At 42.6% G+C, this 24,258-nt stretch overlaps 1 protein-coding gene across 1 annotated transcript in view; it reads left to right on the forward strand.

Annotated features, from left to right (window-relative positions):
* Positions 1–17,404: 17,404 nt before the first annotated feature.
* Positions 17,405–24,258, forward strand: part of SPIC (Spi-C transcription factor) — a 45,998-nt gene continuing 39,144 nt past the window's right edge. Inside the window, exon 1 of the mRNA XM_069955506.1 lies at positions 17,405–17,495. The gene's annotated coding sequence lies outside the window, so the exon portion shown is untranslated. The remainder of the gene's footprint in view (positions 17,496–24,258) is intronic.

Raw genomic sequence — 24,258 nt, forward strand, 5'->3', positions numbered from 1 at the left:
AGCAACCAAAACCAGGAGTGGATTGAAAACACAGAAAGGATCTGTTCACACAATGTTGAAATTGAGTGGATGGCCGCCATATAACAGTAAATAACGGCCATTATTTCAATACCACAGCCGTTGTTTTAAAATAACAGCAAATATTTGCCATTAAATGATGGCCATCCACTCAATTACAACATTATGTGAACAGAGCCTTTCTGTGTTTTCAATCCACTCCTGGTTTTGGTTGCTATACAGCCTCACAAATACAGCCTCAAATATACATAGTGTGAACCCAGCCATAAGCCATACACAGTGATACCAAGTACTATAAATACATTTTTGTGTAGTTTAACTCTTTGATGACAGGCCAATTTTAATGTTTGCACTTTCGTTTTTTCCTCCTTGTGTTTAAAAGGCCATAGCTCTTGCATTTTTTCACCTACAGACCTACATGACTCCTTATTTTTTGCGACACCAATTGTACTTTGCAATGTAAGACTTATTTTTTCCATAAAATAAGCTGCAAAATCCCCCCCAAAAAATAAAGGGAAGACTTAAACAACACAATATAAATCAAAGTAAATCAAGCTTCTGTGAAATCAAACTGTCCACTTAGGAAGCCACACTTACTGACAATAAATTTCACATGATGTTATGCAAATGGAATAGACAACAGGTGGAAATTATTGGCAATTAGCAGGACAACTCAATAAAGAAGTGGTTCTGCAGATGGGGACCACAGACCACTTCTCACTACCTATGATTTCTGATGTTTTGGTCACTTTTGAATGTTTGTGCTGCTTTCACTTTCGTGGTAGCATGAGACGGGCTTTACAACCCACACAAGTGGCTCAGGTAGTGCAGCTCAGCGTCATTGTGGCGCTGATAGCTGTCTCAGTCACAATACGGATCTTCTCTCTGCGATTGCATCGCAAGGGAGGTGGGACAATACGCCCACTAGACCACCACGGAGTGGGCTTTATTAGCATTAAAATGCAGCTGTCAAAATGCTGCATTTAAATTGTTAATTAGCCAGACGTGGTGATCGGCTTGTGCCCGCTAATAGCCGTAGTCCCTGGCTGCTGATAGCAACCGGGAGCAGTGTAATTCAGAGCTGGGTCACATCGTGAGAATAACATACATATAACATACAACAAAATATTTCAGTATATCATTGTATATTACCATGAAGTTTTTTGCATATGTCAAGAAATGTGAACATGCCTGAGACAATAAAGCAAATAATATAAAGACAAACTATATAAGTTGATCATTTTAGGATTCCTACATGGGTCTCAATTTGGCTGTGTTAATTTCCTTTAGCCCTCTGCTCGGCACTCTTCTATGGGAAGGAGTCTCAACCTCATGTTTCTGGGGGTCACCCTCTGCTGCGGAGTTTGATGTCCTTCACTAGTAAACACTGGGATGGTCACCTCCATTTCTTCCTCACCCCTCTCTTGTTCCCCCTCATTATACTCCAAATTATCATAAGAATTATATATATAGTATGCTGCAAGTGCTGCTGCTACCTAACATAATCTGCACACATTCGCAACACAAAGGTATATGATGGACAGAAGTATGCTAGGCCGCGGGTACTGCCCTGCACCCTAGTATAGTCCCATGCACCCTTGCAAAAATTAAAATATTACTTACATTCCCACATCCATTATGTCTTTTAACCCCTTGCCTCTGCAGCCTGTTTTGTCCTTAAAGGGAAACTCTGGATAAGAAAAACTTGTTTTCTATTAAAAGTACATTAAAAGTTATATCGATGTGTCTGTATAATGTATTACTGTATATGTACAGTTCTGCCACACTGGTAGCTTATAAAAATCCAGAAAGTGAAAAAATGTGCCAATTCACATTGTCTCCTGCTCCTGCTGCTATCCCACCTAGGAGACAAATCTTACATGCCTCTGTCTCACATTGTGTGTGTTTGCTGATGATGCATACAGGGGGCAGGGCGTGATGTCACAGGAGGCTTGGCTGGATTACCCAATCCCCTGCCTGATTCACCATCTCTAACCGGCCAGAAGCAGGTGCAGCACTAATTTTACTGATTGTAATGGGTGGGGTCTGTGATGATCACATGAGGGAAAGCATTGCATTCTGGCAAATGCCAAACCAGGAAGAACAGAAACACAAAACAGAGCAAAACTCCCCCAAACTAATGGATTTTGGTAGTTTCAAAACTGGAATAGACAGGTAAGTAATGCGTTATACTTCTGCAGAAGTTTTTATTTTTTTAACCTCTACTCGGAGTTCTCCTTTAATGCCCAGGGCCTATTTTTCAAATCTGACTCTCTTTATGTAGTGGTAACTCTGTGGTGCTTTTAACTATCGCGGTTATTTTGAGATTGTTTATTTTGTGACATATTCCTCTTTATGTTTGTGATATACTTTGGTTTATACACTCAGTAGTTTTTTGTAAAAAAAAAAAAAAAAAACATTTGCGCAAAAATTTGAAAAATTTACATTTATGTATATTCAAAATTTTATATTCCTAAGAAAGATAGTCATGTCACATAAACTTATTATTACTGCAGCATCTACAACATGTCTACTTTATGGTGACATCATTTGGTGAACTTCCTTTTACTTTTTAGGATGTTAGAAGACTTTTTTGCAGCCATTTTTCACATTTTCATAAAAATTTCAAATTCTGATTTTATTAGGAACCAGTTCAGTTCTGAAGTGGATTTGTGGGGCCTGTATGTTAGTTATCTCCATAAATCAGTCCACTCTAAAAACTGCACCCCTCAAAGTATTAAAAATAACATTTCATAAGTTCATTAATAGAGATGAGCGAACCTCGAGCATGCTCGAGTCCATCCAAACCCGAACATTCGGCATTTGATTAGCGGTGGCTGCTGAACTTGGATAAAGCCCTAAGGCTATGTGGAAATCATGGATATAGTCATTGGCTATATCCATGTTTTCCAGACAACCTTAGAGCTTTATCCAAGTTCAGCAGCCCCAGCTAATCAAATACCGAACGTTCGGATCGACTCGAACCCGAACCCGGTTCGCTCATCTCTATTCATTAACCCTTTTGGTGTTTCGCAGAAATTTAAGCAAGTTGGAGGGGAAATTTAAAAATTAAATTTTTTTTGACAGATATTCTATTTTAATAATTTTTTTCCTCTAATACAGCAAATACTAACTGAGAATTATCACTTACTATTGATTCCTCTTATTCCAATGTTTCTAGAAATCCCCCATATGCGGCCGCAGTAGGTCACCTGACTCAACTACAGGCCTCAGACATGACAGAGACCTGGTGAATTTTGGGGCCTTTTCTTAGTTCAGTTTTTTTTAGACATTATACCATGTCACAGAGGCCTTGCTCTGCCAAAATATTTGTGTAAGACAAGTTGATATTTCCATCTGTACCATTCTGGGGGACAGGTGACACCCTGATAATTTTTTATTAACCCCTAGACGACCCTGGGCATACCCGCATGTAGCCCAGGATCGGGGCTATTAACGGACGAGGTCCGATCACCGTGCCCGCTAATATCGTAATCAGATGCAGCTGTCAAAATTGAGACGTCAGTTCTTTCGGCGGAATGCGGAATCAGCCGGCCCATAGAGTGATGTTTATAGAGCCGGCGGAAAGGCATGCGTCCATGAGAGTGTACAGCCAGCGGAATTCCGCAGAGTTTATCTGCGAGAATTCCTCAGTGTGAATCCACCTTAATAGTGAAAAAGAGTGGAATGACGGAGCAAGCAGCCATTGGCTCTCTGCTCTGCCAATCACTCTTGTGGCTGCAGGCTGGATTCTTCCTCTGGCCACAAGAGATTTTATTATTTTGGCCACATTACCAAATATATATATATATATATATATATATATATATATATATACGCAGTGCTTTCTGTTGTGCATATGAAAAAAGAAACAAGGCAGACGCCACAAGTATGCACAATAATAAGGTAGGGTGCTACTGTGTACCCTATAGGGTAATACCAATAGACGAAAACAAAAAGAAGGGACAGCGAAATATAGGGTATATAAATCACAGTGCACACCAAAAGAAAAATGTATAAAATAGCTTTATTGATCCAGCTAATGCTGCATTTACACGGAGCGATTATCGTTCGAATTTGCACGATAACGATCGAATTCGAACGATAATCGTACGTGTAAACGCAGCGAATGATCAATCGACGAGTGCGAAATCGTTCATTTTGATCTTTGAACATGTTCTCAAATCGTTGTTGGTCGTTCGAAAAAAAAAACACATATTGTTCTGTGTAAACAGTCGTTCACCGCTTTAACCTATGTGCGAGATAGGCCTAATCGATCGCAAAATGATCGCAAAATGATTTTTCTGTACAATATATCATTCCGTCTAAACGCTGATCGTTATTAAAAAAAAAATTGTTACTTCGAAATCGTTATTCGTAAGATCGGGCGAATTATAGCTCCATGTAAACGCAGCATAACAAAAGACAATGATAAAAACAATTAAAATAGTATTAACGGCAGCAGCCTCATAATGCAGGCTGAGCAACACTACTACAACTCTTGCCACATGCAAGGCTTTACCTGAGAGGACTATGTAGCAGAACGTTGCAAAAATGCAAACCAGTATATAGTAGAAAATGAAACAACAATATCACATGAAATAAAGACAAATGCCACCTGCTGAGTATATGTCCCCCTGTAGTAGCGGAGAACTCCTGGGATCATCATTATTAAGGTATATATATTGGCATTCTGGTGTCATGTATTCACTCCTGATGAAGCCACAGCGTGGTGGTGATACGTGTGGAGTTTCATTCCAAGTTAAAGGTGTTATTCAGCACTACAAAAACATGGCCACTTTCTTCCAGAGACAGCTCCACTCTTGTCTCCAGCTTGGGCGGCGTTTTGCTGCTCAGTTCCATTAAAGAAAGTGGCCATGTTTTTGTAGCACTGGATAACCCCTTTAACCATTCCACAGTCCCCCCCTCCCCCCGGAACTGAGCACAGACTGGCTCACGGGGTTCATTTAACCCCCTGTGGACCAAACTGTGCCGTTCTGCACCCTCACCCCCCGGGACGTTTTTAGAAGTTTTTTTGTGGAATTTTTTTTTTTTTTTTTTGGGGGGGGGGGCATAAAAAACGCCCAAGAAACCTATGTCTGAGGGCACCCTAAAGACAAGAAGATTTATGGTACCTTTTTATATGTCTGACTGTTCTTCCATTACATAGAAAAAAGTTTTTATTATCTGATACAAAGCGTTAAAGAAGCTTTCCCTAGCTCCTGAACTATTAGGGCTCATATCTGCTTGTTTGACAGTCAGTTAGAAACTTATGCTGGGTTTATACGAAGCGATTATCGGGCGAATTTTCGCGATAACGATCGAATTCGAACGATAATCGTACATGTAAACGCGGCGAGCGATCGAAAAATCGTTCATTTTGATCTTTTAACATGTTCATAAATCGTCGTTCGCCATTCGCAAAAAAATTCGCCGATCGTTCCGTGTAAACAGTCGTTGCGCGATAGTCCGGCCGCCCGCCGCCCCGCTCGCAGCTCGGCCCCCTGCGCTGGCTTGATCGCCACCCCCGCCGCTTTGATCGACACCCCCGCCGCCCCGATCGCCAATCAGAGCTCGATCGGGAATTTGCTGAAGAGGAGCACTGAATGGCTGAAGAGGAGCCGTTTGAAATTCCCGGCTCATCTCTTCAGCCAATCATTGTGCTGAAGATGGGAGCCGGGGATGTCGGAAGACCTGCTGCGTGGAGCAAGTAACATATGCTCTTGGCCGCGGCGGTGGGGGCAATCGGATGCGGCGACGGCGATCAGAGCGGGGGGCGATCGGAGCGGCGGGGGTGGCGATCGGAGCGGCGGCGGGCGGGGGGCGATCAGAGCGGCGGGGGGGGCCATCGGAGCGGCGGGGGTGGTGATTGGGGCGGCGCAGGGGGCTGCGGTTGAGGGGGGGTAACGGGCTGCGGGCCGGGCTGCGGGCGTACGATCGCAAAAGATTTTTCCGTACGATATATCGTACCGTCTAAACGCTGATCGTTATAAAAAAAAAGATTGTTACTTCGAAATCGTTACTGGTACGATCGGGCCAATAATCGCCTCGTGTAAACTTAGCATCAGGGTATGTTTACACAGAGAGATTGATCTGAAAGATCTTTAAAGCCAAAGCCAGGAACAGAATATAAACAGGGAACAGTTCATAAAGGAAAGACTGAGATTTCTTCTTTTTAACCCCTAGACGACCTAGGGCGTACGGGTACGTCCGGACTTATGAAGCACGCTCCAAAGCAGAGCACACTTCATAGGAGGTGGGGACCGGCTGCATCGAGCAGCCGGCACCTCACCGTTAATGACAGGCTGCAGCGATCGCGCAGCAGTGTGTCATTAACCCCTTATACGCCGCGACCGCAGCGTTTAAGTGTAAGTGACAGGGGGAGTGCCCTGTCACTTACCGATCGGGAGCCCGCAGTGTGACTACAGGGGTCCTGATCGCTCTATGGGACCTCCGTAGGTCTCTTACCTGCCTCCGTGCGGTCCGATCGGCTTTCTGCTCAATGAGCCTGCCACAGGCAGGCTCAACAAGCAGAACGCCTATTACACTGATCAATGCAATGCCTATGGCATAGCAGTGATCAGTGTTAATAAGCACATTTTTGTATGTATAAGTCCCCCAGGGGGACTTAAAATGTGTTTTTTAAAAAAAAGTGAAAATCATTATTACACTACCCCAAAGACCCTCCCCCAATAAAAGTTTAAATCACCCCTTTCCCATTATATAAATAAAACATATAAAAATAAATAAATATATAATATACCGTAGCATGCGTAATTGTCTGATCTATCAAAAGCATTTTTCTATGTTCTGAAAGACACAGACCGTTCACAGACAGATATATGAAAGGTACCTTGAGTTCCCTAAAACCTATCAGTGTCAGCAGTTTAGAATGTGAATTGCAGATGGCATTTACTTCAAAATTGGCCTTATCAGTGTAAAAATACAAATGATATCATTGTGGAAATAAGAAGGCTCAAAAAATGTTTACATCTTGTAAAGCTACATGCACACGTTTGTGATATATGGTCCGCAAGTGCACTGTATGTCACAGACTTGACATACTGGCTTCTTCATTTATTATGATGTCGGAGAGATCTGAAACTGTTAAAACTTTTTTCTACTGTATTGACACAGTGGTAGAAGATGTTTTGGAGATACCTGCATCAGAATATATCAAGATGCCAGCATTTGTTAACAGGTCAAGAGTTCAGTATGTGACGTACGAGTCTGCAGCCTTAGGTTCCTATTCCACGGGCCGAGCAGGGCCCGATTAACGATGTAAACGAGCGCAGATCGGCGCTCGTTTACTGGGCCTATTTCACGGTCCCGATGATCGTTAAGCGAGGACTGCAGGGACATAGTTACCGATGTCCTTGTAGCCCTTGTTTTCATACCATTCATTACCCCCCGGGCTGCAGGTCTTCTCCTTTTTCCTCTCGATCCTGCGCCGCAGCAGCTTCGGAGCGGGGCTGTCTGAACTGACAGACCACTCAGCCAGCGGGTCAGGCCAGTGATTGGCTAAACGGTCTATCAGCCAATATTTTGACTTTGCATGAAGTAATTTATGCCTGGTAAAGTATATGCTTTCATCTGTTATCGCGCTGTATCTGAGCTCCCTGCTGGTTTCTGAGGAGTATATGCAGTAGCGGATTATAATAGGTCGCTTCGAGTGGTAGCCCGGGGCCCTGAGCTCCTGAAGGGCCCATGGCCATATTTTTATTTTTATAATGGGAGAGGGATTATTTTTAACTTTTATTTGGGGTGGGGGTTATATAAGGGTTTTTTAAATACTTTTAAAAACTTTTTTTTATTACACTTTTTTTACACTTACACTTTACACTAATTTTTTTTACTGTAAAACATGCAATCATTAGATTGCATATACTGATCTATGCTATGCCAGATCAGTGGTATCAGCGATCTGTGTATAGAGTCTGCCTGAGAGCAGACTTTATACACAGATCTCCTATCCGACGCCGGTAAGTGGTCCCGATCACTCTGTAACAGGTGCTTATCCTTTCACCGACTACCTAAAACACAGCGATCGCGGTGTTTAAGGGGTAAATGACAGGCAGCTGCGGGATCACAGCTGCCTGTCATTATCCTCGGCGTGCGGGACCACTCTCACTGCAGCGGTCCTGCACACATCTACAGCCCCTCAAAGTCAGGAACATATATATACGATCGTGCTGCGCTGGGCATGTGCAGCAAGAAGGTATATATGCAGATTGTTGACGAAAAGGTGTTAAAAGGCGCTTTTTTTTTTTTTTTTTACCCACAGGTCCATATGAGCCCTTATTTTTTGCAACACCAATTGTGCTTTTCAATGACAGACTTAATTTTTCTATAAAATGTGCTGTGAATTGTTTGCGCAGGGTAAGAAAGTCAATTTGTTTTAATTTTGGGGAGGCGGAGGGGGGGGGGGGGTCGTGTTTATGCCATTTGCCCAATGGGCAAACCAATTTTTTGGTTTATGGGGCAGGCTCCAATGCCTGTACTATGCAATTTTTGTACTAAACATATTTGTTTATTTATTTTATTATTTATTTTTATTTATAAAGTAAGAAAGGGGAGGTGATTTAAAGGGTATTTACCCGGGTTCGGGTTCAAGTCCATCTGAACCCAAACGTTCGGTAATTGATTAGCGGAGGCTGCTGAACTTGGATAAAGCTCTAAGGTTGTCTGGAAAACATGGATGCAGCCAATGACTATATCCATGTTTTCCATATAGCCTTAGGGCTTTATCCAACTTCAGCAGCCACCGCTAATCAAATGTCGAAAGTTCGGGTTCGGATCGTCTCGAGCATGCTCGAGGTTTGCTCATCTCTAGTATTTACCATCAGGTACATTCACTTTGAGGCTGCATTCACACATTGGTCCGTGTTCTGCACAGAACATGGGTGTTGAATGCCTGTAACAGACTAATGGTACATTCGCTTTAAACTTTTATTATGGGAAGAGATTTTTTTTATTAATGAAAACCCTTTTTTATACTTTAACTTTTAGTCCCCATGGGGACTTATATTATTACTGCATCATTGCAGTATAATTATACAGCACTGATTGATTAGATCAGTGCTGGATTGCTTTTGGCTGCCAGAGCCAACTGCAATCCATTACCAAGCCTGGGTCCACATCATTGCAATTCACCCCACTAGACACCAGGGATGGCTATTTACAGCCATTTAAATGCAACTGTAAGCTTTGCCAGCTGCATTTAAAGCGACTCTCTATCCACAATCTGTCCCCCCAAACCACTTGTACCTTTGGTTAGCTGCTTTTACTCCAAGATCTTTCCTGGGGTCCGTTCGGCAGATGATGCAGTTATTGTCCTAAAAAACAACTTTTAAACTTGCAGCCCTGTGCCAAACGACAATTAAAATAGTATTAACGGCAGCAGCCTCATAATGCAGGCTGAGCAACACTACTACAACTCTTGCCACATGCAAGGCTTTACCTGAGAGGACTATGTAGCAGAACGTTGCAAAAATGCAAACCAGTATATAGTAGAAAATGAAACAACAATATCACATGAAATAAAGACAAATGCCACCTGCTGAGTATATGTCCCCCTGTAGTAGCGGAGAACTCCTGGGATCATCATTATTAAGGTATATATATTGGCATTCTGGTGTCATGTATTCACTCCTGATGAAGCCACAGCGTGGTGGTGATACGTGTGGAGTTTCATTCCAAGTTAAAGGTGTTATTCAGCACTACAAAAACATGGCCACTTTCTTCCAGAGACAGCTCCACTCTTGTCTCCAGCTTGGGCGGCGTTTTGCTGCTCAGTTCGATTAAAGAAAGTGGCCATGTTTTTGTAGCACTGGATAACCCCTTTAACCATTCCACAGTCCCCCCCCCCTCCCCCCGGAACGGAGCACAGACTGGCTCACGGGGTTCATTTAACCCTGTGGACCAAACTGTGCCGTTCTGCACCCTCACCCCCCGGGACGTTTTCAGAAGTTTTTTTGTGGAATTTTTTTTTTTTTTTTTTTTTTTGGGGGGGGGGGGGGGGGGGGGGGGGCATAAAAAACGCCCAAGAAACCTATGTCTGAGGGCACCCTAAAGACAAGAAGTTTTATGGTACCTTTTTATATGTCTGACTGTTCTTCCATTACATAGAAAAAAGTTTTTATTATCTGATACAAAGCGTTAAAGAAGCTTTCCCTAGCTCCTGAACTATTAGGGCTCATATCTGCTTGTTTGACAGTCAGTTAGAAACTTATGCTGGGTTTATACGAAGCGATTATCGGGCGAATTTTCGCGATAACGATCGAATTCGAACGATAATCGTACATGTAAACGCGGCGAGCGATCGAAAAATCGTTCATTTTGATCTTTTAACATGTTCATAAATCGTCGTTCGCCATTCGCAAAAAAATTCGCCGATTGTTCCGTGTAAACAGTCGTTGCGCGATAGTCCGGCCGCCCGCCGCCCCGCTCGCAGCTCGGCCCCCTGCGCTGGCTTGATCGCCACCCCCGCCGCTCTGATCGCCACCCCCGCCGCCCCGATCGCCAATCAGTGCTCGATCGGGAATTTGCTGAAGAGGAGCACTGAATGGCTGAAGAGGAGCCGTTTGAAATTCCCGGCTCATCTCTTCAGCCAATCATTGTGCTGAAGATGGGAGCCGGGGATGTCGGAAGACCTGCTGCGTGGAGCAAGTAACATATGCTCTTGGCTGCGGCAGTGGGGGCAATCGGATGCGGCGACGGCGATCAGAGCGGGGGGCGATCGCAGCGGCGGGGGTGGCGATCGGAGCGGCGGCGGGCGGGGGGCGATCAGAGCGGCGGGGGGGGGAACGGGCTGCGGGCGTACGATCGCAAAAGATTTTTCCGTACGATATATCGTACCGTCTAAACGCTGATCGTTATAAAAAAAAGATTGTTACTTCGAAATCGTTACTCGTACGATCGGGCCAATAATCGCCTCGTGTAAACTTAGCATCAGGGTATGTTTACACAGAGAGATTGATCTGAAAGATCTTTAAAGCCAAAGCCAGGAACAGAATATAAACAGGGAACAGTTCATAAAGGAAAGACTGAGATTTCTTCTTTTTAACCCCTAGACGACCTAGGGCGTACGGGTACGTCCGGACTTATGAAGCACGCTCCAAAGCGGAGCGCACTTCATAGGAGGTGGGGACCGGCTGCATCGAGCAGCTGGCACCTCACCGTTAATGACAGGCTGCAGCGATCGCGCAGCAGTGTGTCATTAACCCCTTATACGCCGCGACCGCAGCGTTTAAGTGTAAGTGACAGGGGGAGTGCCCTGTCACTTACCGATCGGGAGCCCGCAGTGTGACTACAGGGGTCCTGATCGCTCTATGGGACCTCCGTAGGTCTCTTACCTGCCTCCGTGCGGTCCGATCGGCTTTCTGCTCAATGAGCCTGCCACAGGCAGGCTCAACAAGCAGAACGCCTATTACACTGATCAATGCAATGCCTATGGCATAGCAGTGATCAGTGTTAATAAGCACATTTTTGTATGTATAAGTCCCCCAGGGGGACTTAAAATGTGTTTTTTTAAAAAAAGTGAAAATCATTATTACACTACCCCAAAGACCCTCCCCCAATAAAAGTTTAAATCACCCCTTTCCCATTATATAAATAAAACATATAAAAATAAATAAATATATAATATACCGTAGCATGCGTAATTGTCTGATCTATCAAAAGCATTTTTCTATGTTCTGAAAGACACAGACCGTTCACAGACAGATATATGAAAGGTACCTTGAGTTCCCTAAAACCTATCAGTGTCAGCAGTTTAGAATGTGAATTGCAGATGGCATTTACTTCAAAATTGGCCTTATCAGTGTAAAAATACAAATGATATCATTGTGGAAATAAGAAGGCTCAAAAAATGTTTACATCTTGTAAAGCTACATGCACACGTTTGTGATATATGGTCCGCAAGTGCACTGTATGTCACAGACTTGACATACTGGCTTCTTCATTTATTATGATGTCGGAGAGATCTGAAACTGTTAAAACTTTTTTCTACTGTATTGACACAGTGGTAGAAGATGTTTTGGAGATACCTGCATCAGAATATATCAAGATGCCAGCATTTGTTAACAGGTCAAGAGTTCAGTATGTGACGTACGAGTCTGCAGCCTTAGGTTCCTATTCCACGGGCCGAGCAGGGCCCGATTAACGATGTAAACGAGCGCAGATCGGCGCTCGTTTACTGGGCCTATTTCACGGTCCCGATGATCGTTAAGCGAGGACTGCAGGGACATAGTTACCGATGTCCTTGTAGCCCTTGTTTTCATACCATTCATTACCCCCCGGGCTGCAGGTCTTCTCCTTTTTCCTCTCGATCCTGCGCCGCAGCAGCTTCGGAGCGGGGCTGTCTGAACTGACAGACCACTCAGCCAGCGGGTCAGGCCAGTGATTGGCTAAACGGTCTATCAGCCAATATTTTGACTTTGCATGAAGTAATTTATGCCTGGTAAAGTATATGCTTTCATCTGTTATCGCGCTGTATCTGAGCTCCCTGCTGGTTTCTGAGGAGTATATGCAGTAGCGGATTATAATAGGTCGCTTCGAGTGGTAGCCCGGGGCCCTGAGCTCCTGAAGGGCCCAAGGCCATATTTTTATTTTTATAATGGGAGAGGGATTATTTTTAACTTTTATTTAGGGTGGGGGTTATATAAGGGTTTTTTAAATACTTTTAAAAACTTTTTTTTATTACACTTTTTTTACACTTACACTTTACACTAATTTTTTTTACTGTAAAACATGCAATCATTAGATTTCATATACTGATCTATGCTATGCCAGATCAGTGGTATCAGCGATCTGTGTATAGAGTCTGCCTGAGAGCAGACTTTATACACAGATCTCCTATCCGACGCTGGTAAGTGGTCCCGATCACTCTGTAACAGGTGCTTATCCTTTCACCGACTACCTAAAACACAGCGATCGCGGTGTTTAAGGGGTAAATGACAGGCAGCTGCGGGATCACAGCTGCCTGTCATTATCCTCGGCGTGCGGGACCACTCTCACTGCAGCGGTCCTGCACACATCTACAGCCCCTCAAAGTCAGGAACATATATATACGATCGTGCTGCGCTGGGCATGTGCAGCAAGAAGGTATATATGCAGATTGTTGACGAAAAGGTGTTAAAAGGCGCTTTTTTTTTTTTTTACCCACAGGTCCATATGAGCCCTTATTTTTTGCAACACCAATTGTGCTTTTCAATGACAGACTTAATTTTTCTATAAAATGTGCTGTGAATTGTTTGCGCAGGGTAAGAAAGTCAATTTGTTTTAATTTTGGGGAGGCGGAGGGGGGGGGGGGGTCGTGTTTATGCCATTTGCCCAATGGGCAAACCAATTTTTTGGTTTATGGGGCAGGCTCCAATGCCTGTACTATGCAATTTTTGTACTAAACATATTTGTTTATTTATTTTATTATTTATTTTTATTTATAAAGTAAGAAAGGGGAGGTGATTTAAAGGGTATTTACCCGGGTTCGGGTTCAAGTCCATCTGAACCCAAACGTTCGGTAATTGATTAGCGGAGGCTGCTGAACTTGGATAAAGCTCTAAGGTTGTCTGGAAAACATGGATGCAGCCAATGACTATATCCATGTTTTCCACATAGCCTTAGGGCTTTATCCAACTTCAGCAGCCACCGCTAATTAAATGCCGAAAGTTCGGGTTCAGATCGTCTCGAGCATGCTCGAGGTTTGCTCATCTCTAGTATTTACCATCAGGTACATTCACTTTGAGGCTGCATTCACACATTGGTCCGTGTTCTGCACAGAACATGGGTGTTGAATGCCTGTAACAGACTAATGGTACATTCGCTTTAAACTTTTATTATGGGAAGAGATTTTTTTTATTAATGAAAACCGTTTTTTATACTTTAACTTTTAGTCCCCATGGGGACTTATATTATTACTGCATCATTGCAGTATAATTATACAGCACTGATTGATTAGATCAGTGCTGGATTGCTTTTGGCTGCCAGAGCCAACTGCAATCCATTACCAAGCCTGGGTCCACATCATTGCAATTCACCCCACTAGACACCAGGGATGGCTATTTACAGCCATTTAAATGCAACTGTAAGCTTTGCCAGCTGCATTTAAAGCGACTCTCTATCCATAATCTGTTCCCCCCCAAACCACTTGTACCTTTGGTTAGCTGCTTTTACTCCAAGATCTTTCCTGGGGTCCGTTCGGCAGGTGATGCAGTTATTGTCCTAAAAAACAACTTTTAAACTTGCAGCCCTGTGCCAAACGGCCGTGGCCTAGATTTTCTGTGCCATAACTTTGCACCACCCCTCCGTTCCTCCTCCCCACCCTCTTCATCATTAGGAATGCCACTGGCAGGATTTTTCCTATTCCTCTGCAGTGAACACTGCACAGTTACCTTAACAATCCAGCCTATGTGCTGTGTACACACAGGTGATGAATAGGAGACAATATGCCTGCAGCATTCCTAATGATGAAGAGGGCGGGGAGGAGGGATGGAGAGGTTGTGCCAGCCTAATGCATACACACTCTAGGCCACGGCAGTTTGGCACAGGGCTGCAATTTTAAAAGTTGTTTTTTTAGGACAATAACTGCATCACCTGCCGAACGGACCCCAAGACAGATCTATCTGAGGGTACAAGCGGTTTGGGGTCGGCAGATTGTGGGTACAGAGTCGCTTTAAACTTGCAGCCCTGTGCCAAACGGCCGTGGCCTACAGTATCAGTGCCCTAACCTTGCACCACCCCTTGGTCCCTCCTTTCCACCCTCTTCATCATTATGGCAGGATATTTCCTATTCATCTGCAGTAAACACTGCAAAGGTGCCTTAACAATGCAGCCCATGTGCCGTTTATAACAGCTGATGAATAGGAAAAGCTATCTGAAGGTACAAGTGGTTTTTGGGGGGGGGGGTCAGATTGTGGGTACAGAGTCCCCGGACGCATCAATCGGCCGCTTCAGCTAATTGCTGTGGTCCCCGGCTGCTCATAGCATCCGGGAGCGTGGTGGTTCACAACGAGGTCACGGCGCAACCCTTCTCTGAAGCCCCTTACCTGCAGCAGGACGTGCAGTTACATTCTTCTGTGGAAAGGGGTTAAAATGTTATCCAAAATTTCTTCTTGCAGAAGATGGATGCATCCATAAGACTTCCGGGGAGCCCATGGCCATATCCATGTTTTCCAAGCAGTTCTATGGCTGTATCCACTTTCTCCAGGCAGCGGGTTTCAATTGCTGATTGTTTGGGTTCATGCAAACCCGAACATTCGGCAAGTTCACCCATTTCTAATTACTAAGTATTGATAATAAGGTGCAAAGTAAAAAAAAAAAAAAGTACTAAAAGCTATAATGTTATGTGGTGAGCCTCCATGGTTTGCATATTTTCAGCCTGTGTGTTGTATTTGGAAGGGAATGAAAAAAAAGTGCAACATACAGCATGCATGTGTAAGTGCCTTATAATAATTGTCTCATGGGAGAAAATGTTGTATACAAATAGCAGTGATAATATGATTGCTTTGTTAGCAGGTTTCAAATCCTTAAAAAAAGAAGAACTGCTTTTATTAATAAATCTTAGAATTCTCACATTTTTTTACTTTCCACTGTTGCTCATTTGTGAATTATCTTCCCACGATACTATTGGTTTATTAAAATATCACGTAACAATCAGTTCATTCTTAGGCTATGGTCACATAATGTACAAACATAGGCCGTTGTTGCAATCAATCAATGCCGAATGGCTGGAAATAATTATTGTCAATTATTTCCACAGCCGTAGCAAACAATAGGCATTAGAATATCAATTATGCAAACAATAACAGTATAAAGAATATAAAAAAATGCATATAAAGTGTTAAAAATATAAAAAAACATAAGAATATATAATTTGGAGCAAGTCCTATTAGTAACCGAAGTTACAGATGATACATGTCTTTTTAATATAGTATGGTTATTATATGGTGGATGACCATCGCTCACCTCCCCTGTAGTCCCCCCAGAATGTGGGTAGTTGTGGCTGTATATGTGCGGCAGGATCACACACTGTCAGGTAGCGTTCACCTCGCTAGCATGCGGCGTCCGGGAACGGGCCCAGGTGAGTGAACTGTTTGTTGTTTTATTAATTTAGCTGCAGTTAACCCCCGCCTGACTGCAGCAGGGCTGCGGTCAGGCAGGGGTTAACATTTTCCGATGTATAAGGCGAACCCCTGACAATTTCTTTAAAAGTCAGAGGTCGCCTTATACGCCCAGTCGCCTTATTTGTGGGAAAATACGCAACTCACTTCCTGGGGGGGACTACATCCACCATACGATAACCACACTATATTACCAATAGGACTTGGTCCAAACAATAGACACCACCTGTTTTATTCTTAACAAATATATCTATCTATATATCTATATATATATATATATATCTATCTATATATATATACACTAAAAGCAGCAATTTCAACTAACATTTGAAATCAGGAACTCAAGGATTCTATATGTAGCATGCAAGGGCCCTGCATTGCTGCAAATAAGATAAAGATAAAGTATATTATTAAGATAGTGTGTATATATATATATATATATATATATATATATTCTTTATATTGTTATTGTCTGCATAATTGATATTGTGATTTGCATTTTTAATTTTATATAAACAAAGTATATAACTTCTGGAGAGCCTACCATTATTATTACTATTATCACATTATTATTTACCGGTTCTATCAGGTGCAGAACCAGGTAGTGCACTCGAAGTTTAATATATATTACACACACACATATATACCAATTGATCCATATACATCAAGGTTGAGCTTACCATTTTTATTTCAAATAAAGGCATTGTTCAAAAAATTGTGTAAACAACACATTTTTTAAGAAGAATCGCAGTGGATTTCACACTGCGAGTTCCGGTGCGGTTCAAAGTACTGTCAGTTTGAAAAGGTTTACAAACTCACAGAATTATTTTCTCTTAGGATAGAGACAGGGAAACACAAGGACAGGTGAGCCCTGAAGCTGGCACTCGCCCCGCTGCCCCTATCTACTTGCCTCAGAAGCTCTAATAGCAACGGACAACTGGACGGCAATCCCTGATCGCACTGAGTGGAACACAGAACAAAACACAATAAAGGAAAAGTCAGGAGTCCAAGACAAAACCAACCGAGCAGCAAAGTACAAAATCGTGTCCAGAGGGGTAGTCAAAGGGTTAATAGCCAAAGTCAGGTAACCAGAGAATAAATGCAGGAAAACGCTAGGTCAAGTAAACTAGGAGCTAGATACTATCGCAGGCAAGAACATGATACAAATGCTGGTACTTATGGAGCCTGTAGTCCCAGCCTCAGCTTGATTGGAGCTAAGGCTCAAGGTCCTGCACAGATACTGGTGGCTAACTGGTGAGTCAGCTGTCAGTCAACAATCAGTGAGCACACACAACACCTATGGTGATCGGTGATGAGTGAAACCCTGGCCTCTGCTACAACATGGAATAGCAGAGCAGAGTAGGTGAAAAACATGAGGAGTCCGGCTGCTATGGACGCCGTTGTCGCGCCCCCAGCAACCGGACTGAGCCGCACACATCGGCGATGCCAGGAGCTGAACGCACGGCTCGAGTCCTAACATTTTCATTCCCCTGCGGGTATGTAAAGCGCCATCCCCCTGAACCCACCGCGTCCCGTTTAATACTTTACCTGTCCACGCTCTGACCTGCTTCTGTGGCTTCTGGCTCCCTGATGTCCTTCTCAGCCAATCAGCTGTCCCGCCACAGCCACTCATTGGATGAGCTGGACATTAGGGAGCCAGGAGCCACAAAACAGGCCAGAGTGCAGATGGGTAAAGTGTTAAACAGGACGTGGTAGGTTAAGGGGGATGGCGCTATACATACTTGCAGCGGAATGAAAATTCCGCTGCGAGTATGTAAACCTTTTCAAACTCGCAATGAGAAGTCTGCTGCAATTCCGGTACGTGTGAACCCACCCTAATACAGAGTTCAAAATATTCATGCTAGTATAGAGAAAAGTGTATGTTCTTCATGTTTACAGCTTGGCAGTGGAATTTCCCCTAGCAACCAATCAGATTCCATCTTTCATTTTCCAAAGAGTCTGTGAGGAATGTAAAATGGAATCTGATTGGTTGCTAGGGGCAACTGTGCCAGTTTTACGTTACACCATGTTTGATAAATTTCCCCTATAGTTTGCAGTGGTCAATGTAGTCCACAAGCAGCAACAGAATGCTGGTTTACACAACAGAGAGCTGCCCATGACTACCTGCCAATTAAGTGGTGCTGGGGGTGTGGCTGTTTATTATTTTCCATTTTGCTTTTCCCCCTTAATACATTTAGTACAAAAATTATGTATTAAAAACAAGCCAAGAGTGTGAGAGAAAAAAGTGGAGGGCAGACAACCACCACTAATATTACATCTCAATCTTCTAAGACATAGATTTCGACAACCCTTTATTCCAATCTTATCTTTCCGAAGCATCCACTTTCTTCAACACAAATTTTCTTCCAACATTTTCATCATCAAGATTCTACATTCCATCAATAATTCTGTTGAATCAGGACCCCTCAAACACCCCAATCACCCCAATCTTTATCATAAACAAAAAGATTCTTCCTTATGTCTTCACCCTGATAAATTCTTTCAATTTTAACGACAGGTCCACAATGCCTGAGCTCCCCACCCATACCTGGACACGAGCCTTCTAGAAAATACGGGAGATTACTCTCCCTATAACCACATACTAGGGCGCCCTCCCTTTTCCTGAGCCAGACTAAATGCATTACTCTTAAACCCTCTATGTATCTTAAAAAGATTAATCTATAAACAGAGTGGCAAATGTTATTCAGAGTACCAATCCTGCACCACATCAACACATCCTCTCATTAAATGACTCCCTGTGAGGGACCCGTACCCCTTTATTGAGGAACACATCCACCCCACACAGGTATCATTACATTCCCTCTCACTCCAGTACCTTAGCCCACATTTATTATATGAGTCCTTGGCACCTTCTCTGGAACCTCTACCCTACCAGGCATCCCGGGTTTCCAGAAGCCTCAGATTCAGAGTTCCAGCCTCATTCATTAACCCTTTGAGGACCAGGCCCAAAATGACCCAGTGGACCGCTCAAATTTTGATCTTAGTGTTTTCGTTTTTACCTCCTCCCCTTCTAAGAGCTCTAGCACTCTCAGTTTTCTATCTACAAGCCATGTAAGTGCTTGTTTGTTACAGGAATAGTTGTATTTTGTAATGGCGTCATTCATTTTACCATAACATGTATGAGGGAATTCCAAATATATTATTTATGAAGATATAAATAGGTGAAATCGTAAAAAAGAATGCAATATGGTAACGTTTGGGGGGTTCCTGTGTCTACGTAATGCACTATATGGTAACAGCGACATGACACTTTTATTCTATAGGTCAGTCCGAACACAACCATATGCAGGTTTACACAGATTTTCTAATGTTATATATATTTTTTTCATGAAATCCTTTTTTTTGGCAATTAAATATTAATAAAATGGGCCTATTGTGACGCTTATAACGGTTTTATTTTTTCACCTACGGGGCTGTATGGGGTGTCATTTTTTCCGCCATGATCTCTAGTTTTTATTAATACCATATTTGTGAAGATTGGACGTTTTGATCACTTTTTATTGATTTTTTTAATATATAATGTAACATAAAATCGGTAATCTGCGCACTTTTTCCCCTCTTTTCGTGTACGCCGTTTACCGGTCACAATGACGCTTGTTATATTTTAATAGATCGGACAATTACGCACTCTACGGTATATTATATGTTTATCTATTTATTTATTTTTATATGTTTTATTTATATAATGGGAAAGGGGGGTGATTTAGACTTTTATTGGGGGAGGGGTTTGGGGGTAGTGTAATAGTGTTTTGAACTTTTTTTTTTTTACACTTTTGAAGTCCCTTTGGGGGACTTTTACATACAGTACTTTGATTTATACACTGATCATTGCTATGCCATAGGCATAGCATTGATCAGTGTTATCAGCGATCTGCTCATTGAGCCTGCCTGTGCAGGCTCAGTGCAGCAGATCGCCGATCGGACCGCACGGAGGCAGGTAAGAGACCTCCGGCAGTCCGTTTCAACAATCGGGACCCCCGCAGTCACACTGTGGGGGTCCCGATCGGTAAGTGACAGGGGACTCCCCCTGTCACTTACACTTAAACGCTGCGGTGTTTAAGGGGTTAATGACACACGGCAGCGCGATCGCTGCAGCGTGTCATTACCGGTGAGGTCCCGGCTGCTGTTTGCATTTGAATTTTTTTTAAATTTATTTTAGTTAGAAACATAGCTGCCTACTAGGGAGTGAAAAACTACCTTAGGACATTTTTTTTGTGGGAATTTTTTTGGCAGTTGGGAGGGGGGGGCTGCTTTTAACTATTCCCATGTCTGTGGTAGGTCTGTATCTTGCTGTTGCTGTGAGCTGTTGCATTTTTCTGTGTTTTGTGTGTTTGCAATTTCAGCCATGGCAACGTGCTCCTGCCTAGTGTGAATGGTGTTCTAGGAGAGCTGACCAATTTTTTCTTTTTTTTTCTGTGTTCCAGTTGGGGGAGTGGCTGCCTCTATTTGGTCGTGCACTCCACCTGTCTCACCCAGGTGGTGCAATTATTTTTGCAGGTATTAGACGGATCTTGCATGCCCAGAGCATAGGCGTATTACACGCCATGGAGAGGCCATTACAGTGTAGGGTCTGCCTCGATATGAGTCCACCTTATCGTGGTGAGGCAGTTTACACTGTTTGCAAATAGTAACTAAGAGACTCATTATTTTTGTGGGAATTTTTTTTGGCAGTTTGGGGGGCTGCTTTTGACTATTTTCATGTCTGTGGTGGGTCTGTATCTTGCTGTTGCGGTGAGCTGTTGCATTTTTCCGTGTTTTTGTGTGTTTACCTTAGGACATACCTGACTATTTGGGGGAGCTACTTAACAATATTCTTGTATCGAGGGAGGGGGATACCTACCTATCTAAGAACGTATCTGCCTACTGTGGGAAGGGCAGAGGACTATGTACCTTAGGACAAATGGGATATGTGAATTGCAGACCAAATTCTTTTTTTTTCTTTTGGAATGTAATTTTACATTTTAGCTTTACTCTAAATGTCTAACTATTACATAAAATGCCTGAAGTGTTCAGCCAACTCTATCTGCCAAGGGGAAGTGGTGAATAATGTTGACCATGCTGTTGGTGGTTTCCGCATGAATACTATGCAAATTTAAACATGGAAATATTTGTTTTGGATAGCCCAAATAACTGTACTTGATAACATGAAGTGAGACTGGTTTAAACACCATTTACAATACAGTATATTAACTCCTTAAGCACTAGCCTATTTTACACCATAAAGATCAACAAGGAGATATTTCAAGCTGTCTTATAGAAAGATGCTATTTGTAGGCTATAGCCACCTATCAGGGCCCAGCTTTTATTTTACCAGAGTAATATGGGAACGAAAGCTGAGTTCAGATTGCTTGCAATGTGCAAAAAAATCTTACTATGAGACTGCTTGATAAGTTGTTTTTTTTTACAGTATAAACATAGTTATACCAAATATGTATATGTTCAGGCTCACATGCATCACATCGCAGCGGATTTCACACTGCGAGTTCTAAACAAAATCTGCTGTGATGCTCCTTAGTATAATTTACTATGGCTCTACATTCTCGCAGCGGAATGAAAATGCAGCCCCTGGCCACTTAACCCACCACTGCCGGGCTAATACACTACCTGTCTGTGCTCCTGTCTGCTTCTACAGGTTCTGGCCCCCTGACGTCCCACTCAGCCAATCAGTTGCTGCGGCAGGACAGCGCACTGATTGTCTGAGAGCAGGCAGGAACACGGACAGGTAATGTATTAGCCCAGCAGCTGGTTGGCTAGCATGGTGGAGCCACATTCTTGCAGCGGAATGAAAATCCGTTGCGGGAATGTAGAGCCATAGGAAATGACACTATAGAGTATCACAGCGGATTTTGATGCGGAACTCGTAGCGTGAAATCTGCTGCAATGCGGTACATGTGAAGCTAGCCTACAAGTAATTTTTCCAATAGTCTGGCACTGCCTGTGTGAGGGTTCTATTTAGAAGACAACCTAAGCCAAACCAACAACTACTACAAGGAGAAGAGTGAATAAATAAGTATCACACATAATGATGTTATAAATAGTAGAGGTCAGGGCCACCATCCCGCCAACATTAACCCCTTAAAGACAGAGCCAAGTTTAATTTTTGCACTTCCAATTTTTTTCCTCCTTGTGCTTAACCCCTTAGAGACCAAGCCTATTTGAGCCTTATGGTGCGTTTACACAAACAGATTTATCTGACAGATCTTTAAAGCCAAAACCAGGAACAGACTATAAACAAGGATTAGGTCATAAAGGAAAGACTGGGATCTATCCTCTTTTCAAATCCATTCCTGGCTTTGGCTTCCAAAATCTGTCAGATAAATTTTTCTGTGTAAACGCACCCATAATGACCAGGCTAATTTTTCAAAATTTGACCTGTCTCACTTTTTTGCGCTTATACTGTAGCTCAGTGATGCTTTCACATATGCTAGCAATTCTGAGATTGTTTTTTTGTAACATATGGTACTTTATATTAGTGGCAAAATTTAGTCACTATCTTTTGTGTTTTTTGTGAAAAACATAAAAATATCATGAAACATTTGAAAAATTTGAATAAAATTAAGTAAAAATTTAAATAAAAAAAGAAAGTCGTATCACATAAATTAGTTGCTAGGTCACATTACCAATATGTCCTCTTTATTCTGGCATAATTTCTTGGGTGTTACGGGGCGTAGAAATGTATCAGCAAATTACCAATTTTTCATGAAATTTCAAAAACTAATTTTTTTAGGGACCAGTTCTTTTTTTAAGTGTGTTTAGGAGGCTTGTATACTGGAAACTCCCATAAATGACCCCCTTTTAGAAACTACACACCCTAAGGAATTAATCTAGGGGTATAATGAGCATTTTAACCCTACAGGGGCTGGAGGAAAGTATTCACAATTAGGCCAGAAAAAAATGGAAAATAGAGATTTTCAAATAATATGTTCGTTCAGATTAAAGTATCTCATTTTCACAAGAAACAGGAGAGAAAAAGCACCCCAAAATCTGTAACACAGGTTCTCCTGAGTACAATGGTACCCCATATGGGGACGTAAGCCACTGTATGGGCACACAACGGGGCTCAGAACAGAAGGAGCGCCAATTAGCATTTTCAGTGCAGATTTTGCTGCACAAGTTTTCAGGCGCCAGGTGCGTTTGCAGTGCCCCTGTAGTGCCAGCGAAGTGAAACCCCCCAAAAGTCAGCCTATTTTTTAAAGTTAACCCCTCTAAGAATACGCCTTGGTGTGCGGTGAGCATTTTGACCTCACAGGTATTAGAGGAAAGTATTCAAAATTAGACAATAAAAATGAAAAACTAGAATTTTTCCAATAATATGTTTGTTTAGTTTGAAATTTCTCAACTTCACAAAGAAAGGGAGAGAAAGTGCACCCTAAAATCTGTAACGCATGTTCTCCTGAGTACAACGGTACCCCATATGTGGGCATAAAATACTGTATGGGCACACAGCCGGTCTCAGAAGGGAAGGAGTATTCAAAATTAGACAATAAAAATGAAAAACTAGAATTTTTCCAATAATATGTTTGTTTAGTTTGAAATTTCTCAACTTCACAAAGAAAGGGAGAGAAAGTGCACCCTAAAATCTGTAACGCATGTTCTCCTGAGTACAACGGTACCCCATATGTGGGCATAAAATACTGTATGGGCACACAGCCGGTCTCAGAAGGGAAGGAGCGCCAATTAGCATTTGCAGTGCAGATTTTTCTGAAGAAGTTTCTGAGCGCCAGGTGCGTTTGCAGGGCTCCTGTAGTGTCTGCAGAAGAGAAACCCCCTAAAAGTCACCCTATTTTGGAAAGTGTACCCCTCAAAGAAGTCCTCTTTGGGTGCAGTGAGCATTTTGACCCCACAGGTATTAGAGGAATAGATTCAAAATTAGAAATTAAAAATGAAAAAAATGTATTTTTTCAATAATATGTTTGTTTAGTTTGAAATTTTTCAATTTCACGAGAAACAGGAGAGAAAATGCACTGCAAAATTTGTAAAGCAGGTTCTCCTGAGTACAACGGTACCTCATATGTGGGCATAAACCACTGTATGGGCACACAGCAGGGTTCAGAAGGAAAGAAGTGCCAATTTGCTGGAGCAAAACCGCAGCTAGTATCGG

This window comes from Dendropsophus ebraccatus, chromosome 1, assembly GCF_027789765.1.
Source record: "Dendropsophus ebraccatus isolate aDenEbr1 chromosome 1, aDenEbr1.pat, whole genome shotgun sequence".
Lineage (NCBI taxonomy): Eukaryota > Metazoa > Chordata > Amphibia > Anura > Hylidae > Dendropsophus > Dendropsophus ebraccatus.